Source organism: Pseudophryne corroboree, chromosome 8 (assembly GCF_028390025.1).
Source record: "Pseudophryne corroboree isolate aPseCor3 chromosome 8, aPseCor3.hap2, whole genome shotgun sequence".
Classification (NCBI taxonomy): Eukaryota; Metazoa; Chordata; class Amphibia; order Anura; family Myobatrachidae; genus Pseudophryne; species Pseudophryne corroboree.
Genome location: NC_086451.1, coordinates 456,734,989 through 456,750,936, shown reverse-complemented (window position 1 = coordinate 456,750,936; position 15,948 = coordinate 456,734,989). Strand labels below are relative to the sequence as shown.

At 39.3% G+C, this 15,948-nt stretch overlaps 6 non-coding genes across 6 annotated transcripts; all 6 read right to left on the bottom strand.

Moving 5' to 3' along the window:
- Positions 1-915: 915 nt before the first annotated feature.
- On the bottom strand, positions 916-987 carry TRNAE-CUC (transfer RNA glutamic acid (anticodon CUC)). The gene has a single exon. It is a non-coding gene; the product is annotated as a tRNA-Glu (tRNA).
- Positions 988-2,112: 1,125 nt separating this feature from the next.
- Positions 2,113-2,184, bottom strand: TRNAE-CUC (transfer RNA glutamic acid (anticodon CUC)). The gene has a single exon. It is a non-coding gene; the product is annotated as a tRNA-Glu (tRNA).
- Positions 2,185-5,108: 2,924 nt separating this feature from the next.
- Positions 5,109-5,180, bottom strand: TRNAE-CUC (transfer RNA glutamic acid (anticodon CUC)). The gene has a single exon. It is a non-coding gene; the product is annotated as a tRNA-Glu (tRNA).
- A 2,918-nt stretch (positions 5,181-8,098) lies between these two features.
- Positions 8,099-8,170, bottom strand: TRNAE-CUC (transfer RNA glutamic acid (anticodon CUC)). The gene has a single exon. It is a non-coding gene; the product is annotated as a tRNA-Glu (tRNA).
- Positions 8,171-11,094: 2,924 nt separating this feature from the next.
- TRNAE-CUC (transfer RNA glutamic acid (anticodon CUC)) lies at positions 11,095-11,166 on the bottom strand. Its single transcript has one exon. It is a non-coding gene; the product is annotated as a tRNA-Glu (tRNA).
- Positions 11,167-15,874: 4,708 nt separating this feature from the next.
- Positions 15,875-15,946, bottom strand: TRNAE-CUC (transfer RNA glutamic acid (anticodon CUC)). Its single transcript has one exon. It is a non-coding gene; the product is annotated as a tRNA-Glu (tRNA).
- Positions 15,947-15,948: the final 2 nt, after the last annotated feature.

Below are 15,948 nucleotides of genomic sequence, written 5' to 3'. Positions count from 1 at the left end.
CTACCCAATCAAAAATTCTTATTACTGTTAAGAGCATTCGTCTCTAAGTGCCAACGTATCGATTTAAATAGGGTGAGAAGAAGATTGGTCATGCATAGCAGTCTTCAAGTTTACCACACAGCAGCTTTACCTCCTTGATGTATAGTACTGGCACCAAAAAAATATGATTTTGAGAAGCAAGACGTTGAGAGTCCCTGGCTCCATGATAAGTTGTTCTGGTGCTAAAGAAGACATTGATGATTCAGATACCAAACATGGCCTGAATATTTCCTTAAAAATGCCTTTTCTACAGGAGCACAAGTCAGAAGACCTACCTTTCCCTGACCGGGAATCAAAACCAGGCCGCGGCGGTGAGAGCGCTGAATCCTAACCACTAGACCACCAGGGAGAGATGGAGTAGGTACACACTCCATGATAGAAAAGGAAGTTCTCTGAATGAAGTGCAATGGAATATGAGGGAAGGGGCTACAAGGAATCAGTTTTACAAGAAAGGAGAGGAAGATTGGTCATGTCTAGCAATTTTCAAATTTACCACACAGCAGTTTTGCCTCCTTGATGTATAGTACTGGCAACAAAAAAAGATGATTTTGAGGAGCTAGATGTTGAGATTTCCTGGCTCCATTATAAATTGTACTGGTGCTAAAGAAGACATTGATGATTCAGATATCAAACATGGCCTGAATAGTTCTGACAAAATTCTCTTTTCTACAAGAGCAGAAGTCTTTTAGTAGCAAAAATTCATTTAGAAAGACATCTCACCCTTTGTTATCAATTTCCATGATCTGTTTTGACCACTCACAGCTTCTCATGTCTACTTAAAGACGATTTCATATGAGAAATGATGTTCTGAAGTGTAAGATTTTTTAACGTTTGATAAGTCTGTGTTTTCGTCAAAAACAGTCAGAATACCTCCCTTTCCCTGACCGGGAATCGAACCCAGACAGCAGCGGTGAGAGCACCGAATCCTAACCACTAGACCACCAGGGAGTGATGTAGTGGGTGCCCACTCCATGATAGAAAAGGAAGTTCTCTGAATGAAGTGCAATGGAATATGAGAAAAGGGCTACTAGGAATCAGTTTTACAAGAAAGGAGAGGAAGATTGGTCATGTATAGCAATTTTCAAATTTACCACACAGCAGTTTTGCCTCCTTGATGTATAGTACTGGCAACAAAAAAATATGATTTTGAGGAGCTAGATGTTGAGAGTTCCTGGCTCCATTATAAATTGTACTGGTGCTAAAGAAGACATTGATGATTCAGATATCAAACATGGCCTGAATAGTTCTGACAAAATTCTCTTTTCTACAAGAGCACAAGTCTTTTAGTAGCAAAAATTCATTTAGAAAGACATCTCACCCTTTGTTATCAATTTCCATGATCTGTTTTGACCACTCACAGCTTCTCAAGTCTACTTAAAGACGATTTCATATGAGAAATGATGCTCTGAAGTGTAAGATTTTTTTACGTTTGATAAGTCTGTGTTTTTGTCAAAAACAGTCAGAAGACCTCCCTTTCCCTGACTGGGAATCAAACCCGGGAAGCAGCGGTTAGAGAGCCGAATCCTAACCACTAGACCACCAGGGAGTGAAAGAGTAGGTGCCTACTCCATGATAGAAAAGGAAGTTCTCTGAATGAAGTGCAATGGAATATGAGGAAAAGGGCTACTAGGAATCAGTTTTACAAGAAAGGAGAGGAAGATTGGTCATGTATAGCAATTTTCAAATTTACCACACAGCAGTTTTGCCTCCTTGATGTATAGTACTGGCAACAAAATAAGATGATTTTGAGGAGCTAGATGTTGAGAGTTCCTGGCTCCATTATAAATTGTACTGGTGCTAAAGAAGACATTGATGATTCAGATATCAAACATGGCCTGAATAGTTCTGACAAAATTCTCTTTTCTACAAGAGCACAAGTCTTTTAGTAGCAAAAATTCATTTAGAAAGACATCTCACCCTTTGTTATCAATTTCCATGATCTGTTTTGACCACTCACAGCTTCTCATGTCTACTTAAAGACGATTTCATATGAGAAATGATGTTCTGAAGTGTAAGATTTTTTAACGTTTGATAAGTCTGTGTTTTTGTCAAAAACAGTCAGAATACCTCCCTTTCCCTGACCGGGAATCGAACCCAGACAGCAGCGGTGAGAGCACCGAATCCTAACCACTAGACCACCAGGGAGTGATGTAGTGGGTGCCCACTCCATGATAGAAAAGGAAGTTCTCTGAATGAAGTGCAATGGAATATGAGAAAAGGGCTACTAGGAATCAGTTTTACAAGAAAGGAGAGGAAGATTGGTCATGTATAGCAATTTTCAAATTTACCACACAGCAGTTTTGCCTCCTTGATGTATAGTACTGGCAACAAAAAAATATGATTTTGAGGAGCTAGATGTTGAGAGTTCCTGGCTCCATTATAAATTGTACTGGTGCTAAAGAAGACATTGATGATTCAGATATCAAACATGGCCTGAATAGTTCTGACAAAATTCTCTTTTCTACAAGAGCACAAGTCTTTTAGTAGCAAAAATTCATTTAGAAAGACATCTCACCCTTTGTTATCAATTTCCATGATCTGTTTTGACCACTCACAGCTTCTCAAGTCTACTTAAAGACGATTTCATATGAGAAATGATGCTCTGAAGTGTAAGATTTTTTTACGTTTGATAAGTCTGTGTTTTTGTCAAAAACAGTCAGAAGACCTCCCTTTCCCTGACTGGGAATCAAACCCGGGAAGCAGCGGTGAGAGAGCCGAATCCTAACCACTAGACCACCAGGGAGTGAAAGAGTAGGTGCCTACTCCATGATAGAAAAGGAAGTTCTCTGAATGAAGTGCAATGGAATATGAGGAAAAGGGCTACTAGGAATCAGTTTTACAAGAAAGGAGAGGAAGATTGGTCATGTATAGCAATTTTCAAATTTACCACACAGCAGTTTTGCCTCCTTGATGTATAGTACTGGCAACAAAATAAGATGATTTTGAGGAGCTAGATGTTGAGAGTTCCTGGCTCCATTATAAATTGTACTGGTGCTAAAGAAGACATTGATGATTCAGATATCAAACATGGCCTGAATAGTTCTGACAAAATTCTCTTTTCTACAAGAGCACAAGTCTTTTAGTAGCAAAAATTCATTTAGAAAGACATCTCACCCTTTGTTATCAATTTCCATGATCTGTTTTGACCACTCACAGCTTCTCAAATCTACTTAAAGACGATTTCATATGAGAAATGATGTTCTGAAGTGTAAGTTTTTTTAACGTTTGATAAGCCTGTGTTTTCGTCAAAAACAGTCAGAAGACCTCCCTTTCCCTGACCGGGAATCAAACCCAGGCCGCTGCCGTGAGAGCGCCGAATCCTAACCACTAGACCACCAGGGAGTGACGGAGTAGGTGCCCACTCCATGATAGAAAAGGAAGTTCTCTGAATGAAGTGCAATGGAATATGAGAAAAAGGACTACTAGTAATCAGTTTTACAAGAAAGGAGAGGAAGATTGGTCATGTATAGCAATTTTCAAATTTACCACACAGCAGTTTTGCCTCCTTGATGTATAGTACTGGCAACAAAATAAGATGATTTTGAGGAGCTAGATGTTGAGAGTTCCTGGCTCCATTATAAATTGTACTGGTGCTAAAGAAGACATTGATGATTCAGATATCAAACATGGCCTGAATAGTTCTGACAAAATTCTCTTTTCTACAAGAGCACAAGTCTTTTAGTAGCAAAAATTCATTTAGAAAGACATCTCACCCTTTGTTATCAATTTCCATGATCTGTTTTGACCACTCACAGCTTCTCAAGTCTACTTAAAGACGATTTCATATGAGAAATGATGTTCTGAAGTGTAAGTTTTTTTAACGTTTGATAAGCCTGTGTTTTCGTCAAAAACAGTCAGAAGACCTCCCTTTCCCTGACCGGGAATCAAACCCAGGCCGCTGCCGTGAGAGCGCCGAATCCTAACCACTAGACCACCAGGGAGTGACGGAGTAGGTGCCCACTCCATGATAGAAAAGGAAGTTCTCTGAATGAAGTGCAATGGAATATGAGAAAAAGGACTACTAGTAATCAGTTTTACAAGAAAGGAGAGGAAGATTGGTCATGTATAGCAATTTTCAAATTTACCACACAGCAGTTTTGCCTCCTTGATGTATAGTACTGGCAACAAAAAAACATGATTTTGAGGAGCTAGATGTTGAGAGTTCCTGGCTCCATTATAAATTGTACTGGTGCTAAAGAAGACATTGATGATTCAGATATCAAACATGGCCTGAATAGTTCTGACAAAATTCTCTTTTCTACAAGAGCAGAAGTCTTTTAGTAGCAAAAATTCATTTAGAAAGACATCTCACCCTTTGTTATCAATTTCCATGATATGTTTTGACCACTCACAGCTTCTCAAGTCTACTTAAAGACGATTTCATATGAGAAATGATGCTCTGAAGTGTAAGATTTTTTTTAACGTTTGATAAGTCTGTGTTTTCGTCAAAAACAGTCAGAAGACCTCCCTTACCCTGACCAGGAATCAAACCCCGCCCGCAGTGGTGAGAGTGCCGAATCCTAACCACTAGACCACCAGGGAGTGATGGAGTAGGTGCCCACTCCATGATAGAAAAGGAAGTTCTCTGAATGAAGTGCAATGGAATATGAGGAAAAGGGCTACTAGGAATCAGTTTTACAAGAAAGGAGAGGAAGATTGGTCATGTATAGCAATTTTCAAATTTACCACACAGCAGTTTTGCCTCCTTGATGTATAGTACTGGCAACAAAAAAAGATGATTTTGAGGAGCTAGATGTTGAGAGTTCCTGGCTCCATTATAAATTGTACTGGTGCGAAAGAAGACATTGATGATTCAGATATCAAACATGGCCTGAATAGTTCTGACAAAATTCTCTTTTCTACAAGAGCACAAGTCTTTTAGTAGCAAAAATTCATTTAGAAAGACATCTCACCCTTTGTTATCAATTTCCATGATCTGTTTTGAACACTCACAGCTTCTCAAGTCTACTTAAAGACGATTTCATATGAGAAATGATGTTCTGAAGTGTAAGTTTTTTTAACGTTTGATAAGTCTGTGTTTTCGTCAAAAACAGTCAGAAGACCTCCCTTTCCCTGACCGGGAATCGAACCCAGGCCGCGGCCGTGAGAGCGCCGAATCCTAACCACTAGACCACCAGGGAGTGATGAAGTAGGTGAACACTCCATGATAGAAAAGGAAGTTCTTTGAATGAAGTGCAATGGAATATGAGGAAAAGGGCTACTAGGAATCAGTTTTACAAGAAAGGAGAGGAAGATTGGTCATGTATAGCAATTTTCAAGTTTACCACACAGCAGTTTTGCCTCCTTGATGTATAGTACTGGCACCAAAAAAAGATGATTTTGAGGAGCTAGATGTTGAGAGTTCCTGGCTCCATTATAAATTGTACTGGTGCGAAAGAAGACATTGATGATTCAGATATCAAACATGGCCTGAATAGTTCTGACAAAATTCTCTTTTCTACAAGAGCACAAGTCTTTTAGTAGCAAAAATTCATTTAGAAAGACATCTCACCCTTTGTTATCAATTTCCATGATCTGTTTTGACCACTCACAGCTTCTCAAGTCTACTTAAAGACGATTTCATATGAGAAATGATGCTCTGAAGTGTAAGATTTTTTTTTACGTTTGATAAGTCTGTGTTTTCGTCAAAAACAGTCAGAAGACCTCCCTTTCCCTGACCAGGAATCAAACCCCGCCCGCAGTGGTGAGAGTGCCGAATCCTAACCACTAGACCACCAGGGAGTGATGGAGTAAGTGCCCACTCCATGATAGAAAAGGAAGTTCTCTGAATGAAGTGCAATGGAATATGAGGAAAAGGGCTACTAGGAATCAGTTTTACAAGAAAGGAGAGGAAGATTGGTCATGTATAGCAATTTTCAAATTTACCACACAGCAGTTTTGCCTCCTTGATGTATAGTACTGGCAACAAAATAAGATGATTTTGAGGAGCTAGATGTTGAGAGTTCCTGGCTCCATTATAAATTGTACTGGTGCTAAAGAAGACATTGATGATTCAGATATCAAACATGGCCTGAATAGTTCTGACAAAATTCTCTTTTCTACAAGAGCACAAGTCTTTTAGTAGCAAAAATTAATTTAGAAAGACATCTCACCCTTTGTTATCAATTTCCATGATCTGTTTTGACCACTCACAGCTTCTCAAGTCTACTTAAAGACGATTTCATATGAGAAATGATGTTCTGAAGTGTAAGTTTTTTTAACGTTTGATAAGTCTGTGTTTTCGTCAAAAACAGTCAGAAGACCTCCCTTTCCCTGACCGGGAATCAAACCCAGGCCGCTGCCGTGAGAGCGCCGAATCCTAACCACTAGACCACCAGGGAGTGATGGTGTTGCTGCCCACTCCATGATAGAAAAGGAAGTTCTCTGAATGAAGTGCAATGGAATATGAGGAAAAGGGCTACTAGGAATCAGTTTTACAAGAAAGGAGAGGAAGATTGGTCATGTATAGCAATTTTCAAATTTACCACACAGCAGTTTTGCCTCCTTGATGTATAGTACTGGCAACAAAAAAAGATGATTTTGAGGAGCTAGATGTTGAGAGTTCCTGGCTCCATTATAAATTGTACTGGTGCTAAAGAAGACATTGATGATTCAGATATCAAACATGGCCTGAATAGTTCTGACAAAATTCTCTTTTCTACAAGAGCACAAGTCTTTTAGTAGCAAAAATTCATTTAGAAAGACATCTCACCCTTTGTTATCAATTTCCATGATCTGTTTTGACCACTCACAGCTTCTCAAGTCTACTTAAAGACGATTTCATATGAGAAATGATGTTCTGAAGTGTAAGTTTTTTTAACGTTTGATAAGTCTGTGTTTTCGTCAAAAACAGTCAGAAGACCTCCCTTTCCCTGACCGGGAATCGAACCCAGGCCGCGGCCGAGAGAGCGCCGAATCCTAACCACTAGACCACCAGGGAGTGATGAAGTAGGTGAACACTCCATGATAGAAAAGGAAGTTCTCTGAATGAAGTGCAATGGAATATGAGGAAAAGGGCTACTAGGAATCAGTTTTACAAGAAAGGAGAGGAAGATTGGTCATGTATAGCAATTTTCAAGTTTACCACACAGCAGTTTTGCCTCCTTGATGTATAGTACTGGCACCAAAAAAAGATGATTTTGAGGAGCTAGATGTTGAGAGTTCCTGGCTCCATTATAAATTGTACTGGTGCGAAAGAAGACATTGATGATTCAGATATCAAACATGGCCTGAATAGTTCTGACAAAATTCTCTTTTCTACAAGAGCACAAATCTTTTAGTAGCAAAAATTCATTTAGAAAGACATCTCACCCTTTGTTATCAATTTCCATGATCTGTTTTGACCACTCACAGCTTCTCAAGTCTACTTAAAGACGATTTCATATGAGAAATGATGCTCTGAAGTGTAAGATTTTTTTACGTTTGATAAATCTGTGTTTTTGTCAAAAAAAGTCAGAAGACCTCCCTTTCCCTGATCAAACCCAGGCCGCGGCCGTGAGAGCGTCGAATCCAAACCACTAGACCACCAGGGAGTGACGGAGTAGGTGCCCACTCCATGATAGAAAAGGAAGTTCTCTGAATGAAGTGCAATGGAATATGAGAAAAAGGGCTACTAGGAATCAGTTTTACAAGAAAGGAGAGGAAGATTGGTCATGTATAGCAATTTTCAAATTTACCACACAGCAGTTTTGCCTCCTTGATGTATAGTACTGGCAACAAAAAAAGATGATTTTGAGGAGCTAGATGTTGAGAGTTCCTGGCTCCATTATAAATTGTACTGGTGCTAAAGAAGACATTGATGATTCAGATATCAAACATGGCCTGAATAGTTCTGACAAAATTCTCTTTTCTACAAGAGCACAAGTCTTTTAGTAGCAAAAATTCATTTAGAAAGACATCTCACCCTTTGTTATCAATTTCCATGATCTGTTTTGACCACTCACAGCTTCTCATGTCTACTTAAAGACGATTTCATATGAGAAATGATGTTCTGAAGTGTAAGATTTTTTAACGTTTGATAAGTCTGTGTTTTTGTCAAAAACAGTCAGAATACCTCCCTTTCCCTGACCGGGAATCGAACCCAGACAGCAGCGGTGAGAGCACCGAATCCTAACCACTAGACCACCAGGGAGTGATGTAGTGGGTGCCCACTCCATGATAGAAAAGGAAGTTCTCTGAATGAAGTGCAATGGAATATGAGAAAAGGGCTACTAGGAATCAGTTTTACAAGAAAGGAGAGGAAGATTGGTCATGTATAGCAATTTTCAAATTTACCACACAGCAGTTTTGCCTCCTTGATGTATAGTACTGGCAACAAAAAAATATGATTTTGAGGAGCTAGATGTTGAGAGTTCCTGGCTCCATTATAAATTGTACTGGTGCTAAAGAAGACATTGATGATTCAGATATCAAACATGGCCTGAATAGTTCTGACAAAATTCTCTTTTCTACAAGAGCACAAGTCTTTTAGTAGCAAAAATTCATTTAGAAAGACATCTCACCCTTTGTTATCAATTTCCATGATCTGTTTTGACCACTCACAGCTTCTCAAGTCTACTTAAAGACGATTTCATATGAGAAATGATGCTCTGAAGTGTAAGATTTTTTTATGTTTGATAAGTCTGTGTTTTTGTCAAAAACAGTCAGAAGACCTCCCTTTCCCTGACTGGGAATCAAACCCGGGAAGCAGCGGTGAGAGAGCCGAATCCTAACCACTAGACCACCAGGGAGTGAAAGAGTAGGTGCCTACTCCATGATAGAAAAGGAAGTTCTCTGAATGAAGTGCAATGGAATATGAGGAAAAGGGCTACTAGGAATCAGTTTTACAAGAAAGGAGAGGAAGATTGGTCATGTATAGCAATTTTCAAATTTACCACACAGCAGTTTTGCCTCCTTGATGTATAGTACTGGCAACAAAATAAGATGATTTTGAGGAGCTAGATGTTGAGAGTTCCTGGCTCCATTATAAATTGTACTGGTGCTAAAGAAGACATTGATGATTCAGATATCAAACATGGCCTGAATAGTTCTGACAAAATTCTCTTTTCTACAAGAGCACAAGTCTTTTAGTAGCAAAAATTCATTTAGAAAGACATCTCACCCTTTGTTATCAATTTCCATGATCTGTTTTGACCACTCACAGCTTCTCAAATCTACTTAAAGACGATTTCATATGAGAAATGATGTTCTGAAGTGTAAGTTTTTTTAACGTTTGATAAGCCTGTGTTTTCGTCAAAAACAGTCAGAAGACCTCCCTTTCCCTGACCGGGAATCAAACCCAGGCCGCTGCCGTGAGAGCGCCGAATCCTAACCACTAGACCACCAGGGAGTGACGGAGTAGGTGCCCACTCCATGATAGAAAAGGAAGTTCTCTGAATGAAGTGCAATGGAATATGAGAAAAAGGACTACTAGTAATCAGTTTTACAAGAAAGGAGAGGAAGATTGGTCATGTATAGCAATTTTCAAATTTACCACACAGCAGTTTTGCCTCCTTGATGTATAGTACTGGCAACAAAATAAGATGATTTTGAGGAGCTAGATGTTGAGAGTTCCTGGCTCCATTATAAATTGTACTGGTGCTAAAGAAGACATTGATGATTCAGATATCAAACATGGCCTGAATAGTTCTGACAAAATTCTCTTTTCTACAAGAGCACAAGTCTTTTAGTAGCAAAAATTCATTTAGAAAGACATCTCACCCTTTGTTATCAATTTCCATGATCTGTTTTGACCACTCACAGCTTCTCAAGTCTACTTAAAGACGATTTCATATGAGAAATGATGTTCTGAAGTGTAAGTTTTTTTAACGTTTGATAAGCCTGTGTTTTCGTCAAAAACAGTCAGAAGACCTCCCTTTCCCTGACCGGGAATCAAACCCAGGCCGCTGCCGTGAGAGCGCCGAATCCTAACCACTAGACCACCAGGGAGTGACGGAGTAGGTGCCCACTCCATGATAGAAAAGGAAGTTCTCTGAATGAAGTGCAATGGAATATGAGAAAAAGGACTACTAGTAATCAGTTTTACAAGAAAGGAGAGGAAGATTGGTCATGTATAGCAATTTTCAAATTTACCACACAGCAGTTTTGCCTCCTTGATGTATAGTACTGGCAACAAAAAAACATGATTTTGAGGAGCTAGATGTTGAGAGTTCCTGGCTCCATTATAAATTGTACTGGTGCTAAAGAAGACATTGATGATTCAGATATCAAACATGGCCTGAATAGTTCTGACAAAATTCTCTTTTCTACAAGAGCAGAAGTCTTTTAGTAGCAAAAATTCATTTAGAAAGACATCTCACCCTTTGTTATCAATTTCCATGATATGTTTTGACCACTCACAGCTTCTCAAGTCTACTTAAAGACGATTTCATATGAGAAATGATGCTCTGAAGTGTAAGATTTTTTTTAACGTTTGATAAGTCTGTGTTTTCGTCAAAAACAGTCAGAAGACCTCCCTTACCCTGACCAGGAATCAAACCCCGCCCGCAGTGGTGAGAGTGCCGAATCCTAACCACTAGACCACCAGGGAGTGATGGAGTAGGTGCCCACTCCATGATAGAAAAGGAAGTTCTCTGAATGAAGTGCAATGGAATATGAGGAAAAGGGCTACTAGGAATCAGTTTTACAAGAAAGGAGAGGAAGATTGGTCATGTATAGCAATTTTCAAATTTACCACACAGCAGTTTTGCCTCCTTGATGTATAGTACTGGCAACAAAAAAAGATGATTTTGAGGAGCTAGATGTTGAGAGTTCCTGGCTCCATTATAAATTGTACTGGTGCGAAAGAAGACATTGATGATTCAGATATCAAACATGGCCTGAATAGTTCTGACAAAATTCTCTTTTCTACAAGAGCACAAGTCTTTTAGTAGCAAAAATTCATTTAGAAAGACATCTCACCCTTTGTTATCAATTTCCATGATCTGTTTTGAACACTCACAGCTTCTCAAGTCTACTTAAAGACGATTTCATATGAGAAATGATGTTCTGAAGTGTAAGTTTTTTTAACGTTTGATAAGTCTGTGTTTTCGTCAAAAACAGTCAGAAGACCTCCCTTTCCCTGACCGGGAATCGAACCCAGGCCGCGGCCGTGAGAGCGCCGAATCCTAACCACTAGACCACCAGGGAGTGATGAAGTAGGTGAACACTCCATGATAGAAAAGGAAGTTCTTTGAATGAAGTGCAATGGAATATGAGGAAAAGGGCTACTAGGAATCAGTTTTACAAGAAAGGAGAGGAAGATTGGTCATGTATAGCAATTTTCAAGTTTACCACACAGCAGTTTTGCCTCCTTGATGTATAGTACTGGCACCAAAAAAAGATGATTTTGAGGAGCTAGATGTTGAGAGTTCCTGGCTCCATTATAAATTGTACTGGTGCGAAAGAAGACATTGATGATTCAGATATCAAACATGGCCTGAATAGTTCTGACAAAATTCTCTTTTCTACAAGAGCACAAGTCTTTTAGTAGCAAAAATTCATTTAGAAAGACATCTCACCCTTTGTTATCAATTTCCATGATCTGTTTTGACCACTCACAGCTTCTCAAGTCTACTTAAAGACGATTTCATATGAGAAATGATGCTCTGAAGTGTAAGATTTTTTTTTACGTTTGATAAGTCTGTGTTTTCGTCAAAAACAGTCAGAAGACCTCCCTTTCCCTGACCAGGAATCAAACCCCGCCCGCAGTGGTGAGAGTGCCGAATCCTAACCACTAGACCACCAGGGAGTGATGGAGTAAGTGCCCACTCCATGATAGAAAAGGAAGTTCTCTGAATGAAGTGCAATGGAATATGAGGAAAAGGGCTACTAGGAATCAGTTTTACAAGAAAGGAGAGGAAGATTGGTCATGTATAGCAATTTTCAAATTTACCACACAGCAGTTTTGCCTCCTTGATGTATAGTACTGGCAACAAAATAAGATGATTTTGAGGAGCTAGATGTTGAGAGTTCCTGGCTCCATTATAAATTGTACTGGTGCTAAAGAAGACATTGATGATTCAGATATCAAACATGGCCTGAATAGTTCTGACAAAATTCTCTTTTCTACAAGAGCACAAGTCTTTTAGTAGCAAAAATTAATTTAGAAAGACATCTCACCCTTTGTTATCAATTTCCATGATCTGTTTTGACCACTCACAGCTTCTCAAGTCTACTTAAAGACGATTTCATATGAGAAATGATGTTCTGAAGTGTAAGTTTTTTTAACGTTTGATAAGTCTGTGTTTTCGTCAAAAACAGTCAGAAGACCTCCCTTTCCCTGACCGGGAATCAAACCCAGGCCGCTGCCGTGAGAGCGCCGAATCCTAACCACTAGACCACCAGGGAGTGATGGTGTTGCTGCCCACTCCATGATAGAAAAGGAAGTTCTCTGAATGAAGTGCAATGGAATATGAGGAAAAGGGCTACTAGGAATCAGTTTTACAAGAAAGGAGAGGAAGATTGGTCATGTATAGCAATTTTCAAATTTACCACACAGCAGTTTTGCCTCCTTGATGTATAGTACTGGCAACAAAAAAAGATGATTTTGAGGAGCTAGATGTTGAGAGTTCCTGGCTCCATTATAAATTGTACTGGTGCTAAAGAAGACATTGATGATTCAGATATCAAACATGGCCTGAATAGTTCTGACAAAATTCTCTTTTCTACAAGAGCACAAGTCTTTTAGTAGCAAAAATTCATTTAGAAAGACATCTCACCCTTTGTTATCAATTTCCATGATCTGTTTTGACCACTCACAGCTTCTCAAGTCTACTTAAAGACGATTTCATATGAGAAATGATGTTCTGAAGTGTAAGTTTTTTTAACGTTTGATAAGTCTGTGTTTTCGTCAAAAACAGTCAGAAGACCTCCCTTTCCCTGACCGGGAATCGAACCCAGGCCGCGGCCGAGAGAGCGCCGAATCCTAACCACTAGACCACCAGGGAGTGATGAAGTAGGTGAACACTCCATGATAGAAAAGGAAGTTCTCTGAATGAAGTGCAATGGAATATGAGGAAAAGGGCTACTAGGAATCAGTTTTACAAGAAAGGAGAGGAAGATTGGTCATGTATAGCAATTTTCAAATTTACCACACAGCAGTTTTGCCTCCTTGATGTATAGTACTGGCAACAAAAAAAGATGATTTTGAGGAGCTAGATGTTGAGAGTTCCTGGCTCCATTATAAATTGTACTGGTGCGAAAGAAGACATTGATGATTCAGATATCAAACATGGCCTGAATAGTTCTGACAAAATTCTCTTTTCTACAAGAGCACAAGTCTTTTAGTAGCAAAAATTCATTTAGAAAGACATCTCACCCTTTGTTATCAATTTCCATGATCTGTTTTGACCACTCACAGCTTCTCAAGTCTACTTAAAGACGATTTCATATGAGAAATGATGCTCTGAAGTGTAAGATTTTTTTACGTTTGATAAATCTGTGTTTTTGTCAAAAAAAGTCAGAAGACCTCCCTTTCCCTGATCAAACCCAGGCCGCGGCCGTGAGAGCGCCGAATCCAAACCACTAGACCACCAGGGAGTGACGGAGTAGGTGCCCACTCCATGATAGAAAAGGAAGTTCTCTGAATGAAGTGCAATGGAATATGAGAAAAAGGGCTACTAGGAATCAGTTTTACAAGAAAGGAGAGGAAGATTGGTCATGTATAGCAATTTTCAAATTTACCACACAGCAGTTTTGCCTCCTTGATGTATAGTACTGGCAACAAAAAAAGATGATTTTGAGGAGCTAGATGTTGAGAGTTCCTGGCTCCATTATAAATTGTACTGGTGCTAAAGAAGACATTGATGATTCAGATATCAAACATGGCCTGAATAGTTCTGACAAAATTCTCTTTTCTACAAGAGCACAAGTCTTTTAGTAGCAAAAATTCATTTAGAAAGACATCTCACCCTTTGTTATCAATTTCCATGATCTGTTTTGACCACTCACAGCTTCTCAAGTCTACTTAAAGACGATTTCATATGAGAAATGATGCTCTGAAGTGTAAGATTTTTTTTTACGTTTGATAAGTCTGTGTTTTCGTCAAAAACAGTCAGAAGACCTCCCTTTCCCTGACCGGGAATCGAACCCAAACCCGAGCGCCGAATCCTAACCACTAGACCACCAGGGAGTGATGAAGTAGGTGAACACTCCATGATAGAAAAGGAAGTTCTCTGAATGAAGTGCAATGGAATATGAGGAAAAGGGCTACTAGGAATCAGTTTTACAAGAAAGGAGAGGAAGATTGGTCATGTATAGCAATTTTCAAGTTTACCACACAGCAGTTTTGCCTCCTTGATGTATAGTACTGGCACCAAAAAAAGATGATTTTGAGGAGCTAGATGTTGAGAGTTCCTGGCTCCATTATAAATTGTACTGGTGCGAAAGAAGACATTGATGATTCAGATATCAAACATGGCCTGAATAGTTCTGACAAAATTCTCTTTTCTACAAGAGCACAAGTCTTTTAGTAGCAAAAATTCATTTAGAAAGACATCTCACCCTTTGTTATCAATTTCCATGATCTGTTTTGACCACTCACAGCTTCTCAAGTCTACTTAAAGACGATTTCATATGAGAAATGATGCTCTGAAGTGTAAGATTTTTTTACGTTTGATAAATCTGTGTTTTTGTCAAAAAAAGTCAGAAGACCTCCCTTTCCCTGACTAGGAATCAAACCCCGCCCGCAGTGGTGAGAGTGCCGAATCCTAACCACTAGACCACCAGGGAGTGATGGAGTGAGTGCCCTCTCCATGATAGAAAAGGAAGTTCTCTGAATGAAGTGCAATGGAATATGAGGAAAAGGGCTACTAGGAATCAGTTTTACAAGAAAGGAGAGGAAGATTGGTCATGTATAGCAATTTTCAAATTTACCACACAGCAGTTTTGCCTCCTTGATGTATAGTACTGGCAACAAAAAAAGACGATTTTGAGGAGCTAGATGTTGAGAGTTCCTGGCTCCATTATAAATTGTACTGGTGCTAAAGAAGACATTGATGATTCAGATATCAAACACGGCCTGAATAGTTCTGACAAAATTCTCTTTTCTACAAGAGCACAAGTCTTTTAGTAGCAAAAATTCATTTAGAAAGACATCTCACCCTTTGTTATCAATTTCCATGATCTGTTTTGACCACTCACAGCTTCTCAAGTCTACTTAAAGACGATTTCATATGAGAAATGATGTTCTGAAGTGTAAGTTTTTTTAACGTTTGATAAGTCTGTGTTTTCGTCAAAAACAGTCAGAAGACCTCCCTTTCCCTGACCGGGAATCGAACCCAGGCCGCGGCCGAGAGAGCGCCGAATCCAAACCACTAGACCACCAGGGAGTGATGAAGTAGGTGAACACTCCATGATAGAAAAGGAAGTTCTCTGAATGAAGTGCAATGGAATATGAGGAAAAGGGCTACTAGGAATCAGTTTTACAAGAAAGGAGAGGAAGATTGGTCATGTATAGCAATTTTAAAGTTTACCACACAGCAGTTTTGCCTCCTTGATGTATAGTACTGGCACCAAAAAAAGATGATTTTGAGGAGCTAGATGTTGAGAGTTCCTGGCTCCATTATATATTGTACTGGTGCGAAAGAAGACATTGATGATTCAGATATCAAACATGGCCTGAATAGTTCTGACAAAATTCTCTTTTCTACAAGAGCACAAGTCTTTTAGTAGCAAAAATTCATTTAGAAAGACATCTCACCCTTTGTTATCAATTTCCAAGATCTGTTTTGACCACTCACAGCTTCTCAAGTCTACTTAAAGACGATTTCATATGAGAAATGATGCTCTGAAGTGTAAGATTTTTTTACGTTTGATAAATCTGTGTTTTTGTCAAAAACAGTCAGAAGACCTACCTTTCCCTGACCGGGAATCGAACCCGGGCCGCGGCGGTGAGAGCGCTGAATCCTAACCACTAGACCACCAGGGAGT